The sequence below is a fragment of the Pan troglodytes genome, chromosome 13, assembly GCF_028858775.2.
Source record: "Pan troglodytes isolate AG18354 chromosome 13, NHGRI_mPanTro3-v2.0_pri, whole genome shotgun sequence".
Taxonomy (NCBI): domain Eukaryota; kingdom Metazoa; phylum Chordata; class Mammalia; order Primates; family Hominidae; genus Pan; species Pan troglodytes.
Window position 1 is genome coordinate 92623447 of NC_072411.2, and position 12778 is coordinate 92636224.

The 12778-nt window shown below is 40.2% G+C and overlaps 1 long non-coding RNA gene across 1 annotated transcript in view; it reads left to right on the top strand.

Annotated features, from left to right (window-relative positions):
• LOC107973869 (uncharacterized) overlaps positions 1 to 10440 on the top strand; it is a 35207-nt gene extending 24767 nt beyond the window's left edge. The window contains exon 2 of the long non-coding RNA XR_008546849.1: positions 8655 to 10440. This is a non-coding gene — a long non-coding RNA (uncharacterized LOC107973869). The remainder of the gene's footprint in view (positions 1 to 8654) is intronic.
• The last annotated feature ends 2338 nt before the right edge of the window (positions 10441 to 12778 follow it).

The following is a 12778-nucleotide window of genomic DNA, read 5'->3' on the forward strand; positions in this document are numbered from 1 at the left end:
CTTGAGCGTATGAGTTCTGATGGAAGCCAAGGGAATAGAGATGAGGTTGTCAGGGTGAGTGTAGAGAGTCAAATTAGAAGGCCAAGGAGAGAACAGAGAGAACCCTGAAGAACACCTTCACTTCAGAGGATGAAGAAGAAGAGCCTGCAACAGAAATGGGGAAGCAAACCAGGAGAGTAGAGTGTCACATAAGCCAAAGAAGAGGACGTTTCAAGCAGGGAACAGTCAGCAGTGTCCAATGCTAGAGGAAGGTCTGGTAAGACAAGGTCTAGCAATTAGGAAGCTATTATATTCTCAGAGTTAGCAACAAAAAGAGGTGGTGGTTTAGGCATGCAGTTGTGAGGAGAAGGGTGGTAAACATAACAGGTATGTCCTGGGAGGTGAGTGGAGAGGAGTATCCTGGCCCCTGGCAGCAGGTCCAGAAGTAGGTGAGGTTTGGCTGCTCCAGGGAGGTAGCTGGCACCCGGGAAATCTGTCAGCCATTGCAGAGTTGCAAGCTTTGCTCTGGGATTCAGATGCAGATAGGCAGTATCTAAAAGGAGGAGGTGAGTGAGGCAGAAGCTCAGTCCTAAAAGGGTGGCAGTTCTGGTCAGGTCTCCAAGCCTGCAGTTGATGCACAGGGATTTAGGCTGGTATCAGCTCTGGTGTGCAATGTGTGGGCCAGACTCAGGACATAAAGCAGAAGACCACTTGTAAGTACTGATGCAGAAGATCAGGGCAAAAATGAGAAGCCAGGTGAGTTGCTGTGTTAGAGATAAAAACTACTTCCATTTCTTCAGCCTGGAAAGAGGACTGATTTAAGGTAGGAGCCCGTGGGTGGGAGTCAAGCAGTTTTGCTGCTGGGATAGGAATGCTTCAGAGGGTTGAAAGCAGTAGGCAGAGGAAATCATGAATGCAGTGGTCTCCAGGCTGGTGTTCATCACTGGATCACACTTCTTTTTTTCTTTATTCAACTGCCTATATGACTAGCTTCTCAAATGCTCATCGGTTTTAACATCTCATTGTTCTCTCATCTCAGTGTGTTAAATACAATTTTTATATCTACTCATTTCTACTTGCATGTTAGTCATTTTATCTTTTTTAAAATTATACTCTAACAGCATACATAATGTAAAATTAAAGAAAATATGACATTTGTCCTAATTATTTTGGATCACCTTCTTTTAAAAACAAACTGAGCATCTGGATTAAAATTTTGAACATCTGAACCAATATGCCACTTGATCTTAGGTGATACCTTCTTTTTACCTCAACAAATATTTATTGAGAGCGTACTCTGGACAAGGAATTTATTAACTTCTAACCAAAAAATGTTAATTAGTCTGTTGTTTGAAGTGCCATCGACTTATTGTGCATTTGGTTCATTCATATAACTAATCCTCAAGGTGTGTAGGAAGATTAGCCACTTTGACTCAATCCTGTAAACTGTAAGCTTTAATGAGCTGAGCTCTGGGTAGAATTAGAAATACAAATACCAGTTTTTATATCTCAGGTTACTTTTAAATATCAAAATACTGTATTTGTTGGTACAATATCATTAGATTAGTATATCTAACATATCAGAAATCAAAACCGTTTATGTTTTGAGAAATACTCAAAGAATTTATACACTATGTTAATATTTCACGTGGAGCAGAGGTGTGCCCAGTGCTTCTTCCTCGAGGACTAGGAGAGATATGGAGCAGTGGGAAGGAGGTTCCTAGGCCCCATTACTACCTTCCCATGCTGGGGCTTGATGCTGTCTGCTTCCATCAGGACCACTCATTCTCTGTGGCCTTCCCTCCTCTCCTAGAGTAATTTATTTCAAACAGGCCCTTCTTCTCCAATCATCCTACTTGAGAAGAGTCAGGAAGTAGGAGAGAGAAACCCCTGTCTTGGACCTTAACCCTGTCTCAGATAGGGAACACCTGGGGACAATGTGTAGCAAATAATGAAAACTATATGTATTGGCCTGCTCGAGCAAGGGTGGCTTAAACAACAGGAAATTTATTTTCTCACACTTCCAGAGGCTAGAAGTCCATGATCAGGGTGTCAGCAGGTTTTTCTTCTGAGACCTCTCTCCTTGACTTGTCTTCCTCCCCTTCTGTCTTCACGTGGTCTTTTTCTATGCAAGTCTATGTCCTAATTATAAGGAAACCAGTCAGTTTGGACTAGGGCCCACCCCTAATGACCTAATTTTACCTTAATTACCTCTATAAAAGCTGTCTCCAAATATAGTCCCATTCAGAAGTCCTAGGGTTTGGATTTCAACATACACTTTTTAGCAGAGGGGATGGGGGAGGGAGGTTGGTGGGAGAGGTAGGAAGAGTTCAGTCCGTAACACCATATATGTCTATCTTTTTAAAAATCAAATACAGGCATTTATATATTCTGCAAAATAAATGCCAAAATACCAGTACTGCAATTAATGTCACAGTTATTCTCATAACATAATGAGCTCAGTTGCTTAATTGCATGGTAGAAAGGTGGATTTTCTATTTTAATGGCCCCTGGAAGAGTCTCAGAGGCTACCAACTTTTAAAATTTTTTTAAATAAGAGGATCTTCATTTTTATTTTACTATGTAGTTACTGTTGCCCATCTGTTTCATCTTGCCCTTGACTGGATATTCTTAATACATAGAAATGTAAATGAAAAGCTAGTTTTCAAAGGGTAATTAAAGGACTTTGGTAAAAAGGAAGAGAGCAACCAGAAATATTTGATTTAGGATGACCTGGATGACTGAAAAGAGAAAATTCAAATAGTTTTTTCCCTCTTTGGGTAGTCGACCAAGAAGCAAGCTCAGCATCTGAATTAGCTCAAAGGGAAAACAGACCAGTAGAAATGGGGTGTGAACTCCATAGCTAAGCTCTGGTCTGATAAAGTGACTTCCCAGCCAGGAAGCTCACACTGTTACACAGTGAGCTAAGTGTTCCCAGTCCCTCCCATCTGCCCATAGATATGTACAGCAGCACCACGGTGGGGCTCTTTCTATTCTGCAACCAGCTGTGCCAGCCCATAGAGTGCCTCACTTCTCCATGGAGCATTAAGCACTCCCTAGCTTCTTCCTCCAAGTTTCCGCATTACATCTCTCCCTGGAGGCTGCCATGGGTTGGGGCTGGCACCTTTGCATTCCATCCATGTTTGCTTATTGATGGATCAATTGATTGATCAGACTTTACAGATTTCCTATCCCACCCCTTGGACAAGTCCTTTTAAGCTCTCTAAGTATCAGTTAATTCATTCTGCAAAATATGGGAAAATATGTAAAATATGGGAAGATGGTCTCTATGACTCTTTTTTGCCCTAACTTTATATAAATCTATGCTACAATTTCAGATTTTAAGGCATATTTTTTAAAATATCATGTATAGCTACAAAAGGAACTATAAATGCCATCGACTAACACATAGGGAAAGAAAAGTACCCTTTTCTTCCTAGGGTCTTAAGGCTTATTTTAGATGGGAAATTTGAGTTTACCTCAACCTTGAGTTTTCAACTCATTCCCCTGCTCTGTTTTGGGCCACTCTTGTTTATAGAGGTAACTCTGAGATAACCCTAAAACTATGTATAAGCTGAAATATTCATTATCAATGTCAGTGGCAGGTTCTCCTCCAGTGATCAGGCTATAAAACACAAATATAATTCTGAAAAGCAAAATTTTATAAACACAAAATGACTATATGATAGCATTATCAGCAAAGCTTTGCTCTTCCTCTTCTGACTAGAATTTCTAATTAATTGTTTTCTAATGCTCTTTTGTACAGCCCTGTGGAATGTTTCCTTGAGACATTCACATATGCAAGGTGGCTTTGTGCTGTGTTCTCCTGCCACCCACTCATCACCCACACGCACCTGCCCTCTTGCTCCCCGCTGACTCAGCGGCCCAGCCTCCTCCCACACAGGCCCAGTGACCCGGCACCCACTCAACCACCTTCTTGTTTGTTCTCCCACAAACCCACCCACTCATCTTCTCTCCTTCACGCAGGTAGACGTTTTCACACTCCCACTGCTCAGCAGACAAAGCTCAAGAATGTGCTTTGGGCGGTAGTGGCGGGGCGAGGGAGAATAATTTTTTTCTAATGACCATTATGTTTTTTTCCTTGATCAACAAGCTTATCCACAAATGAGTAGTTGATAAACAGTCATTTTTATGCTTAGATTATTTTTTCAATACTTCCTCTACTCAATAATTGGATTTTCTATTTTTGAAAACTCTACCACAACGTATATGTATACACTTTGAGCGTTGTAACTTGTTTCAGTGAAAACACACGCCCCATCTTTTGTCTAAATTGAAATATTTCACTCACATTTTGAAGTGAACGGGTGCACCAATGAGATAATGGCTTATTGGGATGGTTATTTGTAATGATGGTGTCTGAGCTATAGCTGGAATCAATAGGCTGCCTGACAAGATTAATTGGCTGTGAATTATGCCAGAGCAATTCCAGAGCCAATACCAGAAACAAGGGCCAGCCCACTCATCAAAGCCCTGCCAAGGCCTCCCTACTCTGTGGGGCTGGCCCCAGGGGAGGCGGGGAGGCCAACCTCTGCTACTTGTTTATGTTTTTAAGGCTACTAGAAAGGCTACCCTGAATCACCCTAATGTTGCTATCCTAATGTTCCAGAATTAAAGTCACTCCTGAGTCCTCTGAGTATTTAGAGTATGAAGAATTAGAAAGATATTGCTGCAGTTTCTTCCCATTCATGGCAACTATTTTTATCCTTTCAAGGAGCTCAGATCATATGCCACATGGTGTGAACAGAATCTATTCTGCAATATTATGAATCCAATCTTGAAGAGGAAATATGTGTATAATAGTGGATTTTAAGAAGTGGACTACTGAATTTGTGTTTATTTATTTATTTATTTTTTGCTTTTTAAATATCATAACTAATGTGAACTCCAGGAACCATTTGTCCTTCTCTTTTATCTCTCCAAGGTGTAGCACAGTGCCTGACATGTAGTAGCACTCAATCCATGGCTGGAAACTTGCTTCAGATCCCTGGCATTTTATCTTGTCAGCACTAAGCTTTAGGGCCAATTTTATTCAATTTTATATGTACCAGTCTTTTACTCTTGATTTTGAATACAACTACTCTTTCCTTTAAATTTCCACAAAAATTTGCTATGCCCTCTTATGTATTTTATCACTTTCTCTCTTGAATCATATTTAATCTTAAAGCTCTTAATGGCTCATAGGACTTTTAAGGCAGATCTATATGATTTAACTTTGTATCCCCACCTAAAGCAAAGCTTCTCACGTAAAAATCTCCACATATAAAAAGGTGCAAGCTGGGTGCAAAAGCAAGAGACAAGTAAGGACCTCTTGGCTCATTCAACTGCCACATGGTGATAGAACTGCCACTAAGTTTCTAGTTGCTGGATTCTCGCTAAAGATGGCAGAATGAACACTTCTCTCAATAGAGAACAGGAGAGGGGTGATGAGTAGATGAGACATTTCATAAATATTTGTTGGAAAGAGAATGGAGGAAGGTTAACTGATGTAAAAGGAGAGAAAGCCATAGTCTAAAGTGTGTGCAGTGGGGTGTACTGAAGATAAATAAGACATTTCACCTTGAAGACCTGAAGGAAGCTCAAGACTTGGAGTCATCAGTCTTGGCAGAGAGTGGGGGTGAGGTACGGAGTGCAAAGTTTGAGATAAGTTCAAAGCTTATGTATGGAACAGTCAACTACTCTTGTGCCCCAGATACAGAATATCAGCAGCCAAGCTACTCCCTCCTGCTCCAGGAGGAAATAAGAATTTTTTTTTTTTTAATCAAGAGACACCCAGTAGGAATGGCCTGAGCATCAGAAAAACCAAGCCTGATAGAAGAAAGAAGGCAGGAGGACCTAAACAATCAAATGAATTGCAAGTCTGCACTGGGAATGGTTGGATTATCTGTGCTCTCTCCCCTGCTACACAGTGAAAGCACTATTAATCAGGGAATTAACCCCTAGGCCAATGTTTCTAAATTGTGGGTTATGAACTCAGTTATGATTAGTGGAGTATAAAATCTGTTTAATGGGTCATAACCAACATTTTCTTGGGTTGGGTTCCTTGAGAAGCAGACTTTGAGGTGGAGTTGAGAGTTCAGAACATTTATTAGGGTTTGTCCTTGGGACCAATATCTGTGGAAGGATACAGAATTGGACAAAAAGAGAATGCGAGCTGTGATGCAAGACCCAATGATTATTTCACCCAACCCCACGAGGAGCACTGAAGCTAGACTGGCTTTTCAGAGTTGTCCCACACCAGGCCAAGATGTCCAGGACTTTATTCTCTGTCATAGGCTGAATTGCATCTCCCCAAAATTCATATGTTGAAGTCCCAACACAGAGAACCTCAGAATGTAGCCTTATTTGGAAATATGCTCTTTGAAAGGATGATTAAGTTAAAACAAAGCCATTAGGATAGGGCAGTAATCCAGGAGTATTTATGTCCTTATAAGAAGAGAAAGACACACAGGGACACCCACATGTACAAAGAACAGTGAGACTTCCAGCCACCAGAACTGTGAGAAAATTAATTTCTGTTGTTTAAGCCACTAAATCTGTGGCATTTTGTTATGGCAGCCCTAGAAAACTAATATCTCCCCCCAACCCCCAACCCTTACTGGATGTGGCCACAGGAAGTATGACCCTGGGCAAGGCAGCTCTGCACTGAAGCAATCCCTGAAAAGGCCAACAACTGAAGAGTCCCCACCAGCAGCCATCTCAGAGTCTGGGGCAACTAGTCCCTTCATTGCAGTGTATCTAATGGATATATAATGGTCCATCACAAACATGAAAGAAAATAAAATTCAGTAGACTAGATAGAGAATGTCAGAGAGCATTCTATGAAGGGAAAGTAAATATTGTTTCACAAAACGTTTTTGTCTTTATAAATATATGTGAGTGTGTTGACTGGGACTTGATGAAAAAGAATTTCTTACTGTCAGGTTTACTGGGCACAGTGGATCATGCCTGTAATCCCAGCACTTTGGGAGGCTGAGGTGGGAGGATCACTTGAGCCCAGGAGTTTGAGACCAGCCTGGGCAGCATGGCAAAATCCTGTCTGTACTAGAAGTACAAAAAATTAGCTGGGTGTGGTGGCTGAGGTGTGAGATCACCTGAACACGGGAGGTCGAGACTGCAGTGAGCTGTGATTGCAACACTGACTCCAGCCTGGGCTACAGGAGTAAGACTCTGTCTTAAAACGGGAAAGAAAAGAAAGAAAATAAAAAAGAAAGGAAGGGGAAGGGAAGGGAGGGGAGGGGAAGGAAAGGGAAGAGAAGGGGAGGAAGAAGGAAGGAAGGAGAGAGGAAGGGAAAAAAAGAAAGAAAGAAGGAAAGAAAGAAAAGAAAAAAAAGGAAGGAAGGAAAGAAAGGTTCAGAAGTCACTCACCTAGGAAATAAATTATAGGGGGTTTTTTCCCCAAAAAAGTTAAATATACAACAGATAACAGGTTTTCCATACCATACAAAAGTGAAACCCATCACTCTACAAACCCCGTCTACCCACACAGAGCTCTTCGTCAGCTTTTGAGTGCTCTATTCTTAAATATAAGTCGGCAAAAAAATACCATGAGGCATGTAAATCGTACCTCTAACCTAAAAGAGAGGAGGAAACATGAAAAACAGAAAATGGAATATAAAGGGAAACTATAGAAAATAGAAAAATACTGTTTAAATGCTAATTTATGGCCTCAAAAATTATGAGATTTGTATCTATAAAATAAAAGCAGAATGCGATGATAAAAGAACAATTAGATAAAAAAGGAAGGAGCTCTTGGAAACTAAAAATATAATTTTAAAAACTTCAGTAGTAGGAGTAGGAGATAAAGTTGAGGAAGTCTGCTGAAAATAGAACCAAAAGATGAGTAGATTAACAATAAGAAAGGAAAGGTATGAGACTTAGTCTATCCATCCAGTAGGAACAATATCTGACTACAAGGAGCTCAAGAAAGAGAAGAAATGGAGGAAAAAGTATACAAGAAAAGTTCCCAGAACTGAAGGCTATGTCTAAAAATCGAAGGTACCAAGTACTCAACACAACAAATAAAAAACGGCCCACACCAAGGCACATCATTGAGATGTGTCAGACCATTGGTAATAATGAGAGAATCCCAAAAGCTTTCAGAAGAAGAAAAAAGAATTAGTCTTATGCTAAGAGTAGGTATCAGAATGCATCAGACTGCTTGCTCAACTACAATATTGGACTAGGGAAAGCAATGAACGATGCCTTAAGAATTATGAGGGATAATTTCATTTATTTATTTATTTATTGAGATGGAGTCTCGCTCTGTCACCAGGCTACAGTGCAGTGGCATGATCTCGACTCACTGCAACATCTGCCTCCTGGGTTCAAGTTATTCTCCTGCCTCAGCCTCCCAAGTAGCTGGGACTACAGGCATGCTCCATCATGCCCAGCTAATTTTTGTATTTTTAGTAGAGACAGGGTTTCACCATGTTGGCCAGGATGGTCTCGATCTCTTGACCTTGCGATTTGCCCGCCTTGGTCCCCCAAAGTGCTGGGATTACAGGTGTGAGCCACTGCACCCAGCCAGGATAATTTCTTTTAAACCTAGAATGCAATACCCAGCTAAACTGTCAATGAAGTGTGAGAGCAGAATAAAGATAATTTCAAACAGAGGAATTCAGAAAACTTATGTCTCATGTATCCTTTTACAGGAAGCTACTGCAGGATATAATCTAAGAAAATAAGGGGAAGAAAACAAGAAAGAGGAAGACATTGGATCCAAGAAATGGGGGATCTATCACCTTACAGATGAAAAGAGAATCTACATGATCTTTGTGAAGGTGATTTGAGCATAGCAGCTCTGCAGGAAACCTGGAGAGCAACAAGTGAGATTAATACAGGACACACAGCTCTAGTAAGGATGTCACTAAGGAAATTAAAATCATTTGTTGTAGAATACTTTATGAATCAATGCAGTAAGAGGAGGTTTACACTTCTGGTGAAGAATAGGGAATGAATTTGTGATAGGCATGTAGAAAATTATGCAAACAAATAAAATAATAATCAACTCCTGGGAAAATAGAAATTTGTACCAAAAGTGTCAATATAATCTTATATATATATGCCTCAGTTTTGAATAATATTTGTCATTTTAATTATGTAAAAACTGAATAATTATCGGCCGGGCACAGTGGCTCATGCTTGTAATCCCAGCACTTTGGGAAGCTGAGGCAGGTGGATCACCTGAGGTTAGGAGTTCGAGACCAGCCTGACCAACATGGAGAAACCCCGTCTCTACTAAAAATACAAAATTAGCTGGGCGTGGTGGCGCATGCCTGTAATCCCAGCTACTCTGGAGGCTGGGGCAGGAGAATCGCTTGAACCCAGAAGGCGGAGGTTGCTGTGAGCCGAGATTGCGCCATTGCACTCCAACCTGAGCAACAAGAGCAAAACTCCATCTCAAAACAAAACAAAACAAAACAACAAAAAACTCAATAATTATCAGAGAAAAACACTGTAATATAACTATATTGAAAGAATAAGAAGAGAATGTAAGAGACTAAATCCGTATCTCCCACAGAAGGGAGTCATAGATAATAATATCTGGAACTGAAAAAAAAATCAAGAAACAGCAGTTTAAAATGTGGAGATAAACACCAAAAGAAACAGCTGAGGCCAGGTGTGGTGGCTCACACTGAAAGACTTGAGCAAGTTTGCTTTTGGGAATGGAAATGGAATTAGAACATGCAGGTTGTACAGGGAAAAGGGCTGCTCTTTGTCTTTTAGACTTTGAGGAGCTATTTGGCTTTTAAAGCTCTGTGCATTTATAACTTAGATGGAAAATATAAACAATTTTAGAAAGAAAAATGACAATATATGTATTTTTGAGATATGGAGGCAAACATTCTAAACGCTAAAAAGAGAAAAGCTTGAGAGTGGTTTCTTTTGGGGAGCAGGACAGGAGTTGATTTTCACTGTAATTATTACTAAGCCATTGATTTTATAGAGTTGTGAGGCCATTACCTTGAGACAAATTTTAAATAAAAAATAAAAAAAAGGAAAGTCCAGGAAGGAATTCAGGCATGAAGACATTTAAGAACTTTGAATTTTAGCTTTGTTGCTTGTAGTTTCCCAATTTTAAAAATCTTTAACATCTTCCATACCAGGAGATAAGCAGTAAATGAGAGAACACATTTGGAAGCTCTTGGTAGACTGAAAATAACTAAGGGAGGTTCCCTTCTTTCCTCTTACAGATAAAACTTGGTTTTCAATAGTATAAACTCAATCTTTGAAAAACCCACCTCTTTTCCTAGACTCACAAGGGTGCTTCCATGACATCTTGGATATAAAAGGAATACTTAGTGTACATGTGAATAATTAAGTCATTTTTTAAAATGCCCTATGTGAAATAAGAAATTACCTCTGTGTAATTCAACTAGTCTTGCAATGAGACCCTTTCTCCAACAATAAAGTGAAATAAATAATTTACTCACATGACTTTTCTCAAGCTTTAATGATTTTTGAATGAGTCCCAGATTCCATTTTTATTTACAGCAGATTCCATTTTTATTTAACAGTAATTAGAACCAATCCACTCATTGTGGAATGCCATCAGAGCTGGGCTGTGGTGAATGGGTTAGGAGTAGGGAATTGAGAAATTGATCCCCACAGCTCTTGGGGTAGGCAGCCCTCCTGGATCAGTAGCCTCTGGACAAGAGCAACCAAATTGTTTTACCCAGTGTTGTACAATTATGATTGTCTTTGGTTGCTATATCACAAAAAAGGTTGGGAAGCACTGCCTTGAACAGTTGCCATAAAAATCCCTTATAAGGACTGATAGTCTGATAGTCATTTAGGTAAAGTCTTGTTCATTTGTTTACTTACAAAATGTATAAGAAAATTTGCATATCTTTAAATGAGTTTTTGATGTTTCCAAATCTGAGTGGAAACATGTAACATTAGGTTTATGAATGAGTTTGAATAAAGTTCAACTACAAGTAACTTAATAGAGACCCCAATATAATAGTTGAAACAATTTATATCATTATTCCTTCCTGTAAAAAGAACTCTGGAGAAAGCCAGCCCAAGGGTAGCATGGTGGCCTCGTTGTCTTCAGGGATCCTGGTTCCTTTCAGCTTTTGCTTTTCCATGGCCAAGGTAATCTTCTTAGCAGGAAGCTAAGCCTCCTCCTCAGGGAGCTGGGAGCCAGTATGTCCACACCCCAAAGACAGGATGAAGCAGGAGGATGGAGCAACAGGATGGAGGAGGAGAAGAACAGTGCACCCTTTTCCAGGGGGGAATTCCCAGAAATCACCATTCTATTTCCATTTGGGTCTCCCTAGTCACATGACCACACAAAGCTGTAAGCATGGATGCAAAATGTGTTCTTTTAGTGGGGTAGTGCTATGTCCAGCTTGAAATAGCAGTACTATTAGTTTGAGAGAGAAGAGGGAAAAGGGATATTCAGTAGGCACCCATGTCTTTACATGTTTTAGTAACTGCCATGTAATTCACTTCAAACAAAAACAATCTGTCCATTAGTCATTTTATATATACTGCTAGAAAGGTTAACATAAGCATTAAGGAAGACCAGTTAGCAAATTTATTGTTTGGAGTCCCGATTACATATTTTTGTTGGATTTATTAATGATTTAGGCACTGTGGATAGAGGGTAAAAACTCAGATTCTGAAGCTGATTGCCTGGCTTCCATCCATTAGCTGTGTGACCTTGGGAAAGTTGCTTGAATGCTCTGTGCCTTAGTTTTATTTTCTGTGAGATGGAGATAATAGTAATTGTACCCATCTAATAGAATTTTGGAGGATTACATAAGTTAATACAGTACATGTAAAGTACTTAAAATAGACTTAGCTACTAATACATCTTTCTCTTGAATTAAAACCTTTTCCTTGGCCAGGCACGGTGGCTCACGCCTGTAATCCCAGCACTTTGGGAGGCTGAGGCAGGTGGATCACCTGAGGTCAGGAGTTTGAGACAAGCCTGGCCAACATGGTGAAACACTGTCTCTACTAAAAATACAAAAATTAGCCAGGCGTGGTGGTGGGCGCCTGTCATCCCAGCTACTCTGGAGGCCGAGGCAGGAGAATCGCTCGAACTCAGGAGACGGAGGTTGCAGTGAGCCAAGATCCCGCCACTGCACTTCAGTCTGGGCGACAGAGTGAGACTCTGTCTCAAAAAATATAATAATAATAATAATAATAATAATAATAATAAACCTTTTCCTTTAGACTCATAAGTAGCTGTGACAATCAGATTCACTCTCTTAAGAATTTCCAGGTATGCAGTATTTTCTTGGCTTTGCATTTGTAGATATGCTGACCCCTAGAGTCAAACCACAGGGTTTTACTTGAGCTAATAAATGTTGTATCCCATAGTAGCATTATGAAAGGGAAAGGAGTTGGCATTGGCAAAATTGAACAATAACTGGTTTGTCTCTTTTCCCTCCCCTTCTCCCACTTCTTCCTTTTAATAGACTGTACTAATGAGATCACCTCCCTGCCCTCCACACACACAGTCTGAGTTTCCTGTTGCCCCAGGGCTGCATAGATTCTTGGTCTCTCTACCCTCTCCACCTCTCCCCTCCCCATCCCCTGCACTACAGCGTGCCTTGCCTGGAGCCCTTCTCAGTTATGCTCCCTAATCATTTCTAGCTGTTCAAAATGATGAAATTGCCCAAATTGGGGCCATTCAAAAAGCCATTTCTATGTGCTGCTTTATTATTTTCTGGGGTTTTTTTTAAGTTTCCTCAAATGTTCCCACAAATAGAGAAGGTCTGTTTTCCTTCCAGAAAAGCAATATTTAAGATAAATTTTGATG